This window comes from Miscanthus floridulus, chromosome 10 (assembly GCF_019320115.1).
Source record: "Miscanthus floridulus cultivar M001 chromosome 10, ASM1932011v1, whole genome shotgun sequence".
Taxonomy (NCBI): Eukaryota; Viridiplantae; Streptophyta; class Magnoliopsida; order Poales; family Poaceae; genus Miscanthus; species Miscanthus floridulus.
Window position 1 is genome coordinate 8,748,206 of NC_089589.1, and position 12,412 is coordinate 8,760,617.

A 12,412-nucleotide genomic window follows, 5' to 3' on the forward strand; every position below is an offset into this window, starting at 1 on the left:
GGACCCCTACCTGGCGCGCCACTGTCGACAAAATATGGTCGGCAGTCCACCGAGGGGGGTGCCCGTGGTGGTAGATTGTCGGTAGACGGTGCGTGTAATTATGAACCAGATGGTGACACAAGGCGCAGAGACAGCGATTTAGACAGGTTCGGGCCGTCTGGTCGACGTAATACCCTACATCCTGTGTCTTTGGTGTATTGTATTGAGATGTATACATATTAACCTCCCTGAGGGGGACCCCTGCCTCTCCTTATATAGTCTGGAGGAGGAGGGTTACAAGTAAAGTATCCTATTTGGTACTATTATAATATCTAGTACAACTTATAATCTTGCTGTGCACGCCTTGACCTTACGGGCCGGACCACCTCGGATGGTGCGGCCCATGTACCATCTTGTGGTACCTGGGGGTATATCCCCCACATCGGCCGATGAATTAGAAGTAGATATTGGACCTCGAGATAGGCCTAGGCCGACGTATGTAAGTGCTAAGTTAGATCCTGAGTATAAATAAGAACTAATAAATCTTTTGAAGGAATATAAAGATTGTTTTGCTTGGGAATATTATAAAATGCCTGGTTTAAGCTGATCGATTGTTGAACATCGGCTACCCATTAAAAGTGGATATCGGCCAATCAAGCAGGCTCCAAGAAGATTCAGACCTGAGATGCTTGATGAAATTAAGAAGGAAATTACAAAATTATTTGAAACCAAGTTTATTTAACGGTGCCGATATGCAAAGTGGATTTCAAATATAGTCCCTATGTACAAGAAAAATAGAAAATTGAGAGTTTGCATTGACTTTAGGGATCTAAATAAGGCTACACCAATGGATGGCTATCCTATGCCGATTGCAGATTTGTTAGTAGACGCCGCGGTTGGCCACAAAGTCATTAGTTTCATGGATGGTAATGCAGGGTATAATTAAATTTTCATGGCTGTAGAAGATATAGCAAAAACTACTTATGCCTTGGTGCCATTGGTTTATATGAGTGGGTTGTTATGACTTTCGGTTTGAAGAATGCTAGTGTTACTTATCAACGAGCTATGAATTATATCTTTGATAAGTTGATCGGCAGAATAGTTGAAATATACATTGATTATGTGGTGGTGAAATCTAAAGGTTACAAAGAACACTTGGTTGACTTGCGAGAGACCTTGGAGTGCACAAGGAAGAATGGTTTGAAGATGAATCCAAACAAATGTGCCTTTGGGGTGTCAGCTTGACAATTCTTGGGTTTCATGGTTCATGAAAGAGGAATTGAAGTCGGGCAGAAAAGTATGAAAGCTATTGATAAAGCAGTTCCTCCAAAAGACAAAACAGAGTTACAATCCTTAATCGGCAAGATAAATTTCATAAGGAGATTCATTTCTAATCTATTAGAGAAGATTCTTCCTTTTTCTCCTTTATTGAAGTTGAAAGCTGATCAAGAATTTAAATGGGGTGACGTGCAACAAAAGGCATTTGAGGAGATCAAAGAATATATGAAGTCTCCACACGTGTTAATTCTTCCTCAACGTGATAAGCCTTTCAAGTTGTACGTGTCGGCCGATAGCCATACTATTAGATTGGCCTTGATGCAAGAGTTTGAAGGAAAAGAATGAGTAATCTTCTATTTAAGCAGAAGACTTTTAGATCCAGAAACCAGGTATTCTCCTATTGAAAAATTATGCCTATGCTTATATTTTTCTTGCACCAAACTACGACATTATTTGTTATCGGCTGAATGCACTGTCATATCTAAAGCCAATGTAATCAAACACATGCTATCAATACCAATATTGAACAGGAGAATTAGAAAATGAATTCTTGCATTGTCAGAGTTTGATTTGAGGTTCGAATCAGCTAAAGTAGTTAAAGGACAGGTAATGGCCGACTTTGTGACTCAACACCATAATTCAAGTATCGGTTATTTGGAGACAATGCCATGGACATTATTTTTCAATGGTTGGTCCTGCAGATAAGGAGATGGCATTGGTATTGTTATTATCTTGCCTCAGGGGGGGGGGGGGAAGTTTTGAGTTCGCTTTTCCTATTAAACCAATGGACACTAATAATCAAGCTGAGTATGAAGCTATGCTTAAAGGGCTTCAACTTTTTCAAGAAGTAATGGCTAATGCTATTGATGTATTTGGAGATTCACAGTTGGTAATCATTCAATTAATCTGCCTATATGAATGCAAAGACGATATTCTAAAGGGCTATCATGATAAATGTCGTGATTTACTTGATGTGTTTCCTTTTGTTGGCATCAAGCATATTCCTAAAGCTCAGAATCAAGAAGCCAATCGTCTGGCGCAAAGTGCTTCTGGTTATCGGGTAATTCATGAGGTTCTCAACAATGAGACTGTTGCTGGAGATTGGAGACTTGAAATAGCCGATTATCTCAGAAATCCATCACAAAAAGTGTCAAGAAAGCTGAGATACAAATCAACTAAATATGTACTACTTGATGACAAATTATATTACAAAACAGTCGATGGGGTTTTGCTCAAATGTTTGAATCAAGAAGAAGCAAAAGTCCTAATGGGAGAGGTTCATGAAGGAGTTTGTGGAGCTCATCAATCAGCTTACAAGATAAAGTGGATTATTTGAAGATCTGGACATTTTTGGCTGACAATGTTGGAGGATTGTTTTGAATATTACAAAGGATGTCAAGATTGTCAGAAGTTTGGTAATGTTCAGAAGTCACCAGCATCGGCTATTGTTCCTTGATCTAATCGGCCAAATTTTCCCACCATCTAGCAAAGGACATAAATTTATATTGGTAGCTACTGATTATTTTACTAAGTGGGTTGAAGCAATTCCATTGAAGATGGTAACATTCAAGAATATGGCCGATTATGTTAAAGAGCATATAGTCTATCGCTTTGGAATTTCTCAAACCATCACTACTGATTAAGGAACAATGTTCACATCAGAAGAGTTCAGAGAGTTGGCTGCCAGTATGGGAATCAAGTTACTAAATTCTTCTCCATATTATGCTCAAGCCAATGGGCAAGCAAAGGCGTCTAATCAGATTTTAATCAAACTAATCAAGAAAAAGATTGAAGAGCAGCCAAGGAAGTGGTATTTAACACTCAATGAGGCGTTATGGGCATATAGGATGGCTTGTTAGGGGTCAATTAAATCTTTGCCTTATGAGTTAGTATATGGACATGAAGCTATTCTTCCTTGGGAGGTTAAGACTGGATCTAGACGAATAGCATTACAAGATGACTTGACAGCCGATGACTATAAAAGTCTTATGATGGATAATTTGGAAGATCCGAATTGTCATCGGCTACGTGCTCTTGAAAATATCGAAGCTAATAAATTAAGAATTGCCAAGTACTACAACAAGAAGGTCAAATCCAAGCGATTTCATGAAGGTGAATTGGTTTGGAAAATTAAATTGCCGATTAGGATCAAAGACACCAAGTATGGCAAATGGTCACCTAATTGGGAAGGTCCCTATTGGATAAGTCGTTGTGCGCCTGGCAATGCTTACATTTTGGAGACATTAGAAGGAGAAGAATTTGACATAGCACTCAATGGTAAATACTAAAGAAGTACTACCCGAGCTTATGGGTTGATGCTTGATTAGCCGATTGCGTTGGCATCGGTTATAATAGCCGATATTGAAAGATATCGCCTTTAGAACAAAATTAGCCCCAAAGGGTGGGCAAAAGCTGATGCGATATGCATCGCCTTCAGAGCAAAAATATAAAACTAGAGCATCTGTGGTTAACAGAAATATCAACTAAATTTACAAGATGCAAAAGCAGAGGTTTATTTCATTCACTTGTCCTAGATACAAAATAAGGGCCAGTGAACACTTTATTTACAACACCATCTACATTGACTATATTGGTGATGGCTTCCGTCGCTCCCTCAAAATCCTCAACCAGATCCTTGTGATAACCTAATGCACTGAGTGCTAGGAGGTCAGGATCAAGGTGATGAAGCTCGTGACCCGAAAGCGCTTGCGCACAGCGAGAGCAATGGCAGCACCGTGACGGATGCCATGGAGGGCGATCTCCCTGGCATGGACCGGTACGTCCTGCAGGCGGTCCACCAGCAGGATGCCGTGAGAGTTAACTGCTCTGACAACATTGTTCGCCGCCAACTGAAGGCCTTCTAGTTGTGATACCAGAGCTAACAAATGACAGAAAACCAATCAGAAATCGATAGAATAAAAATCTTGAAGAGACAGGGTTTTCTTGAAGAAGATATTACCAGCAACTCTAGCATCAGATTTGGCCAGCCTCACTCGGGTGGCATTGGCCTCCCCTTCTGCTATAGCGAGGGCAGTCTGTGTGGCCTCGAGACAGAACTCGAGCCGCCCGACCTCACGAGTAGCCTCGAAGTACAGATCCCGGGCCTAATTCTGCTGGTAGAGGAAGCGCCGGGCGTCATCTCCATTGTAGGAATCTGACGAGTCGGAGGAGGAGTCCGTCGAAACCGCTGAACTTGCATCATGTGCGGTGCTAGAAGGACCTCTAGCTCTAGACGGAAGATGCATGGCAGCAGCATGAGAAATGACTCTGCATATTCAAAAGGGATTAGCCGATTGACCCAAGATGACAAAACCCTACTCACTCTTACCCTTGGCGGTGGAGACGCTGGCGCATCAACAAGTTCTCCTCGGAAGTTGCCTCGGCAGGTAGCTTACCACAATCCATCTCCTTGGCCCTAAAAAGATCTGGATCTAGAGAGAAAGAAGAAGAAGAAGAGAGAGTTTGCGTAGGAGAGGAAGCGTGTGCAACCGCAAAAGCCAAAAGTATTCTCCCATTTCACCCTGGGCTATATTTATAACCACAAGGAATTATAGGGATCCTAATTAATGGAAGAGGAATCATCACTCCAGATATCGAGGAAACCACGCATGGAACACAGCGAATATAATGATTACAGACTTGAAACTTATTGCATCCACACGTTGGATTGGCAACCCAATATATTCATTTCTAAAAGCTGAAGTACTTACGAAATCGGCTAAAATCAAAGTGAATCAGCTAAGCCCAAATTAGCTAATGAGCTATGATGGTGTTGCTAGGCTAGATTTGGATTTTGCCCATTGAAGATTGTGTTCCAGACTTACTGCCCAACTAAACTGATCGGCATTTATTCTCACCGATCGGATTGCTGATTAAACTATTCGGCATTTATTTTCATAGACTGGATTATCAACTAAGTTGGTCGGATTACCAGATTAACTAGTCGACTCCAAGTCAAACTGCTCGGATTGAATAAAAAATGACATTGCTCAGCAAAAAAAGAGTGCTCCGACTACCACACTTGGATTGAAGAGAGATCATTGATACAAAGCCGATAATCTTTCATACAGAGGAAATTACATTGGCTAAAAATCAGTACATCAACAAAAACATGTCGGCATCCCCTTGAAGAGCATGCTGCTAGATCCCAAAAGTGCCAAACACATTGGCAGATCCCGGAAGAAGTCTAGCATACCCTAGAGTACACCGGCTCATCACCATCTGGACCCAGGTAGAGTCCCGGACACACCCAAAGTGAAGTTCCGAAACACGGTGTGGAAAACCTTAAGGTAACCCAAGTTTGGGAAAACCTCAAGGTAGGATTGAGCTTCTGGGCTCAGACGGAGGAGGAAGGGGAAGGTGTCTACAACATTTGAATCCCTACAAACATTGGAGCAGCCTTGTGCCGAACACGAGAAGACTCAAGTGGCGTCACAAGATTTCTTCTTGTTACGATGACGGGCTCCTTTGCTTGATGGGAAGCTAGAATGGACAACACATTCACCCTAATCACAAGAGTTCTAGTTACAGAATGATCCTATTGGAAAGGATTCCATGGGGGATCAAGCATCTCTAGAGCTACTCGGAGAAGCAAGAATGAGGAAGGCATTGTGAAAACTTGAATCCTTCTTCTAAGGCTGATAGGGTATTTATATCCATAGCACAAGGGTATTTATATCCATCGCACAAGGTAATCTTATTCCTTGAGCAAGATTGCAGCATCAATTTCTCTCAATCTTTTCTGCAATTGATTTTTTTTAGCCCTGAGTAAACTCAGTTCCTGTTGAATCTTTGAAGGAGCACCATTTAGATTATCGATCGCCTTTTTCAGGCCCACTATCTCCTGCTTATTGATTTCTTCCTGGTTGTCCAAATTCTTCTGAGCTTCATGATCAGCTAAGCGTTTCTTAGCCCCAATAACTTTGGCTTCATAACCTTCAATATAAGCTGCTGGAGATAAAGCATTAAGAAGCCCTTGGCTTAACTTTCCCTTTATGGCCAAGAAGATGCTGCGAATCGGTTCGGCATTCTAGACTAAATCGGCTATATCCTTAGTGAGATGGGGCAGCATTTCTCTTAGCCGATTCTTGTCTGCATCAGTTAAGGTGATTTCTTCTTGATCGGATGAAACGACTTTCGAGCTTACTTCACCTTCTTCCATATATTCTTTGTTATTGAAATCAAATAACCTGAAGGGAGAAGAATCTTGTTACCACAAAGTTTCAAATTGATGTTAAGGGAAAAGCTGATGCAAATACTCAAGAAATTATTGAAGAATAGCGCACCTGATCTGACTAGGCTTCGCTCTGGAGTAAAGGAACGGCTGATGATGTACCAATAGGTTCTTCAATAAATGGTTGAATCGGGCTGGTTGGTTCAGTATCTTCATCTGCAATATCCTGTTTGGATCCTAAATTTGAAGGGTTGGAGATGTTGACATCGCTAGCTTCATCGTCACCCTTTCATCAATTAACCAAGCAAGGAACCAAGGAAAGTGGTGATCAAGTATTCGATTAGATCCAAACATGGGCAATTAACGATTTAATGGTTACTTCAATACTGCCGATCGATAAAGATTGAGGGCTCTGTTCTATAGCTGGTTCCTCAATTATTATCAGCTCATTGATGGACGTTGGATCGGCCTAAAAGAAAAGCAACTATTAGGAGTTGACAGAGAATTGATAAATATATGAAAAGATACTTACTCCAGTAGTAGCAACTGATGAAGGTGCAGCACGATGACTTCTCTTTGATCTTTTAGCAGTCACTTTCTGTGCTTGACCTTCCTCGGTCTTGTGTTTTGTCGATTGCTGCATCGGCATTAGAGGAACGACTGGTGTCCTCATCAGTGTTTTCAATGAAGGGCCACATGATCCCATTCTTGGAATTGGACAAAAATTGAGATACTCAATGGGCCGTTTACTTAAACTGATAATAGGAGGATTAATCTCAGGGTCCTATAGAGGGCAAGAAAAGATGAATCAGATGAACAATGAGCTGACTAATCCATGAAAAGGAAAATGCAGTTTTACCTTAGTATCAGGTTTAAAATTTTCATCAAAAGCCGAGCAATAAAACTTGGCTAGCTTGCAAAAGAGATGAGAATGTCATTCTTGCCACCATGCATCAAACATGGTTGAGGTGAAAAGAACTTGATACAGAAGGAAGGACAGATTCTATCTGACAAACTCTTAAAAGTTCCATCTGATTTTGAATGCCTTCTCTTGGTTTCAACTTATCGGCAAAGAAGAGTCGAGGAGACAATTGCCCAAATCCAAATTGATGAGCTGCAAATGAAGGATTGTAGAATTCATAGGTGGGCAGAATTCCTCGACCATGCCAAAATTGAACTAGCAACACCCCAAGTTTGATAAAGCAGTCAAAGATTGCCGATGAGCTGGGGTCTGTGCACCCCGTATCAAATCAAAACATGTATGGGAGTACAAGATCATCATTTTCATCACCATAAGGAAACTAAGAGATACTTCCTTCAGTAAAGCCCCTGTAGAACCTTTTGAAAAGATGAGCAATTCCAATATCAATTGAAATGGCCGATGCTGCTTCACCATAGGACATGCATCGGTGAGTTTTTTCCTTCTCATTTCCATCAGCATAATTCAAAGAAGGGAATTTCAGATTCCTGAGGTCTGGGGTTACAATCTTATGCAAATAAAGATTTAACCACAGTTGAATTTCAGATTACTGGTTCATTCTTCAACAATTGAGTCGAGAGGGATAGGCTAATCCTAGTAAATATTTGTCGAGAGGGATATCACTGCCAACTGCTAGACGCTCTGCCAAATATTGGTGGTTAAAAGTTGGTCCACAAGAAGATCCACAGAATATGAATTTCTCCAACCACATATTTATAAAAGCTATATATTCTCGTTCATCGACAATGGAGTCTGTTCCTATATACTTGGAGATATAACCCAACCATCCACCAGTCCTCGTGGCTTGAAGTTTCTTTGGTCCTTTGCTAAGAAAATCATAAGGAGAACTAGGGCCTGTGACTCTGAGGCCGGTTAGCATGAAACATCGGCTAAAGTAAGCGTCATCGGCCCATGGCCAAAAATGAAAGCATTAATGGCATCAGACCAGAAAAAGGAAGATGAAATCAAAAGGGGCTCATTCTTCTTCATGGTGAATAGAGAGAGTGTAAGACATTGGTTCAAATCTGTGGCTTCCCAATCAGCAGATTTCTTATTGGACACCCGACAGAACCAATCCCTCCAATTTGTCGTTACATTGGGCCAGGTTCTGAACGTCTTACTCCAATCTGAAAGGTTCATCACTGATTGCTTGAAAGGGAGACATTGAGTTTCAAGATTAATGAAATTAGTTGGGTCAAGATCTACCATGGGTCCCAAATAATAAGCATGCTCAAAACCAGGGGAACCAAAATCTCATTTCTCAGATCCTAAGATGAAAGAGGGAAAGGGAGTATGAGAATAAAAAGAGCAACAAGAAGAAGCAGAATGAAGAGAAGAGATTGGTTACCTCTGGTACATGGTCAATGGTCGCCATTGTGATAAAGCTTCAGATTACATCTGGATCTGGTGAGCGACAATCTTCACAAAAAAACGACGACCTTCACAAACTAGCACGAGTAAAGGAAAACAAAGGTGTTTCGATCAGTCCTGATAAGGTTCGCTCAAAGGCGGCGGTGGTAGTGATGTGCTTGCGAAAGAATAATCAAGTGTAGAAGGGAAAAGAACCGAAGATGGTTGAAGAAGTTCTGTTAAGATATTGTGCAAAATTCGGCCCAAGAAGAAGGGAGTCACGCGTTGGATCTGAAATGAACGGTCAAAGATATGGCAAGAAAAGTAAGTAGAAATTTTGGAATAAAATTATTTTATCCCAAAATTGGGGCATGTGTTTACACCGAATTTTGGAATGAAGACGCGGGAGCCCAAGATTTTAAGGATTTACTATGAAAAAGCACGATCTCTGCGGAATCAGCTAATCTGGATCGGTATCAAACTCGACTAGACGACTATGATGTCATCGACGAGTCAGGCTCGGAGTCTACCGATTGCAGAGATGGTAACGGCCAAGGCTAAAACACGTCGGATTCTGTGGAAAAGGAAAAGATGGAGTCCAAGTTATCTTCATTTATGGTGTTTTCTTCTATTCCAAGTTTTTTAATAGGTCTTGTTTGGCTAGGACTCATGTTTAGGCCCTGGGTATAAATATTGTACCCCGATTATTGTAAAAATTATCATCACGCAGATCAATACAATCTTTCCGGCTTTCGTTATTGCATTAGGAGTAGGAGTACTGTAGATCTCGACGAGTTCTTTGACGAGCAGGGCTGCATCGGTTAAGTCCGACCTCCGGTTTGTTGTAAGTACCGTCACAACTTGTATCTTTTCTTGTACGGCTGCATCATCTTTGATCCCCACTATGAGTTTGGATATAAGTTAGTTATCGATTTGTATCTAGATTAAGTAAAGCTGTATCCTTGCGACCTCACTGCTTGATTTAGATCGAATCACAAGTTATCGAATCTATTAGAGATTAGTAAGGCTTCCTTGCTGTTTTTAGTAGATTCACCGGTTATCGATCTTGCTATCATTAGGTATTTTACTAATTATAGTAAAATCACCAATTTATCCGATCAAGATCAAGATAGATCGGCTTTATACCTTTTGAACTGGTCGGCTTGCTACTTTTACATGATTAAACCCTGTTTTGACGACCAATTCTGCTAAATCGGCTGTTCTATCTTGATCTCGATCAAGCATAGCACGCGTTCAAGACATGTTCGATCTTTAAATAAGTTTATTGACCAATGAAAACCAGGTTATCGTTCTTTACTATAGCTGCATCACTTCGATCCTCACTAGTCGGACTTTACATTGGAATTTATTGGTCGATAGATCTTTTTAACGATAAAATATGATCTTGTTCGTTCGCTATGCACGCATCGGCTATTTAGACGATCGCTTGTGCGCGTACCTTCATAGCCTGTTTTCATGATTCTGTTGAATTATAGATAGAACTATCAACTTTGAAGCTTTAATTTGCTATCTTTATCACAGTTGCATCGCTTCGAACCTCACTGATAATGATAATAGGTAAAATCTGATTAGTTTATAGATCTGTTTGTATTTGACACTCGATTGCTTACATGCTATGCCTTTAATTTATCTATATCGGCTAATACAGCCGATAGTGTTTACTTTGGTCAGCATTCATGAACCTGCCGGATATCGACTATTTAGTCGATAGCCTTCATTCAACGGCTCTTTAGCCATACATTTGGAACTCCAACATGTTCCGCCTTAAATTACTAATCATCTTTCTTCTCCTTGTCAATTGCAGGGTCAAATTGACTGGCACGCCGACGGTCACGAAACCGGTTCACCCTTTCGTTGAAGCCAAGCAGATCAGCGGATCTCCTGGCTTCCTTGAGTGTGTTGTCTCGTGCCGACCCATGTTTTTGCGTCAACAACTATGCACAAACTCAATGACAGAATGTTGCTCTTTGCAAACAGCAAGTACTGAAATACAGATTTCTTGTGTGACATATTTTGATTTTTTTTTTTGCGGTATCCAATTTGCAGAATAAGAAACATTTTTTTATTTCTTGTTATTGCAAAGGTTTCAAAAGTAAGATGTTATTGCAAAGGTTTCAAAAGTAAGATTAAAATTATCCTTGAAAGAAAATATTTAAAGCCGACATTCTCTTCTAACACATCTGGCATGAACAACAATGCAAATTATTCATAAGGTGACTGTGTTATTAGCATCTGGAATGCCCCTAAAGACAGTCATTTAGATATCTTTGAGGTTCACACGCTGCATCTTGTCAACCCATGTTATTAGCATCTTGAATTCCTCTAAAGTCAGTAATTTTATATAGTATCTTTGTACTCCACAAGCTACAGCTTGTAAACTGCAAAGGTTGGGTTCACAATTTCTTTAGATGCTGCATTTGCGTTACATACTTATAGTCTATGGGTTGTGGATCTGTGGATGTCCATTCAATGCTGTACCCACTAATAACTTTAGTTCAATGATGCAAGCCATCTTTTATTTGCTGTTTTCCTTTATACAGTTCTCATGCAAAAAAAGCAGTCCAATATTATGAAACGCAAGACAAGGCAAGGGAAAGCTTTGGAGTAAGCAACCTTCAGCTATAAGTTTCTTTATTGTCATATTTATTTTGTTAGTACAATACTGGAAAGATTTTCACTCTGGAACTGTGCCAGGCAAATCCGGAATCCCTGCCTCCTCATGTCCCAACATATTTGAGGGCTGCTGTGGGTCCACCGAGTACTTCATCTCGACGGCACTGCTGCTCAGTTTGTGGTAGTTCTGCAAACTACACATGCCAGAGATGGTCGCTCAATATAGCCTCATAGGATGCTTTGCCCGTCGCAAAAGACACAACAAGTGGATGTGGATTGCAAGTTTGTTTGGATGCAAGGACTTCCTCGACCAACACTGGTGCATGAACTCATGCTTCTCATCATCTTGCAAAATTACAGAGTTGGTTCTTCAATACCTAAAAGATGGGTGCAAGGAAAAAATACGTGACGCTCCTAGCTACCGCAGGTTCAACAACCACAGTAGCCACTGGGTGCTTGAGCGCAACCAGTGCAGCTGCCATGTTCTGTTAAGAATATCCAATAGGATCACATGACCGCAATATCTGGTTGATTGATATCTCATAAAGATTGGTTGTGCGCTCAGGCTTGGATTGCGGGTGAAGGCAAGTATCACGGCTTCGGTTAGATAGGATAGGTATCGCTTGATTGATGTAATCTTGTGATGTAATTTAGAGTTACCAAAGTAGTTAGCTTCTTCTTGTTGTACAAGTTGTACCGCCACGCCAGGGGCTCTTCCTGGCTATATTAACATGAAGCCGTGAGCCTGAGAGGGCATCACGTTCCAACCATTTTTACATGGTATCGGAGCTAGGTTAGTCCACAATATTCTTGATGGCTTCCTCTTCCACGCTTCAACAATCGTTCTCTCTGATCGGTTGTCCCATCATCGAGAAGCTGGGCAAAGGGAATTTTCCCCTATGGAGCGCCCAGGTGATGTCTGCTCTTCGCGGTGCGCAGATAGCGCACTATCTCGAGCCTGACATTGTGGTGCCGGCGAAGCAGATCCCTAAGGTAGCTGACAAGCCGACTGAGCTCAT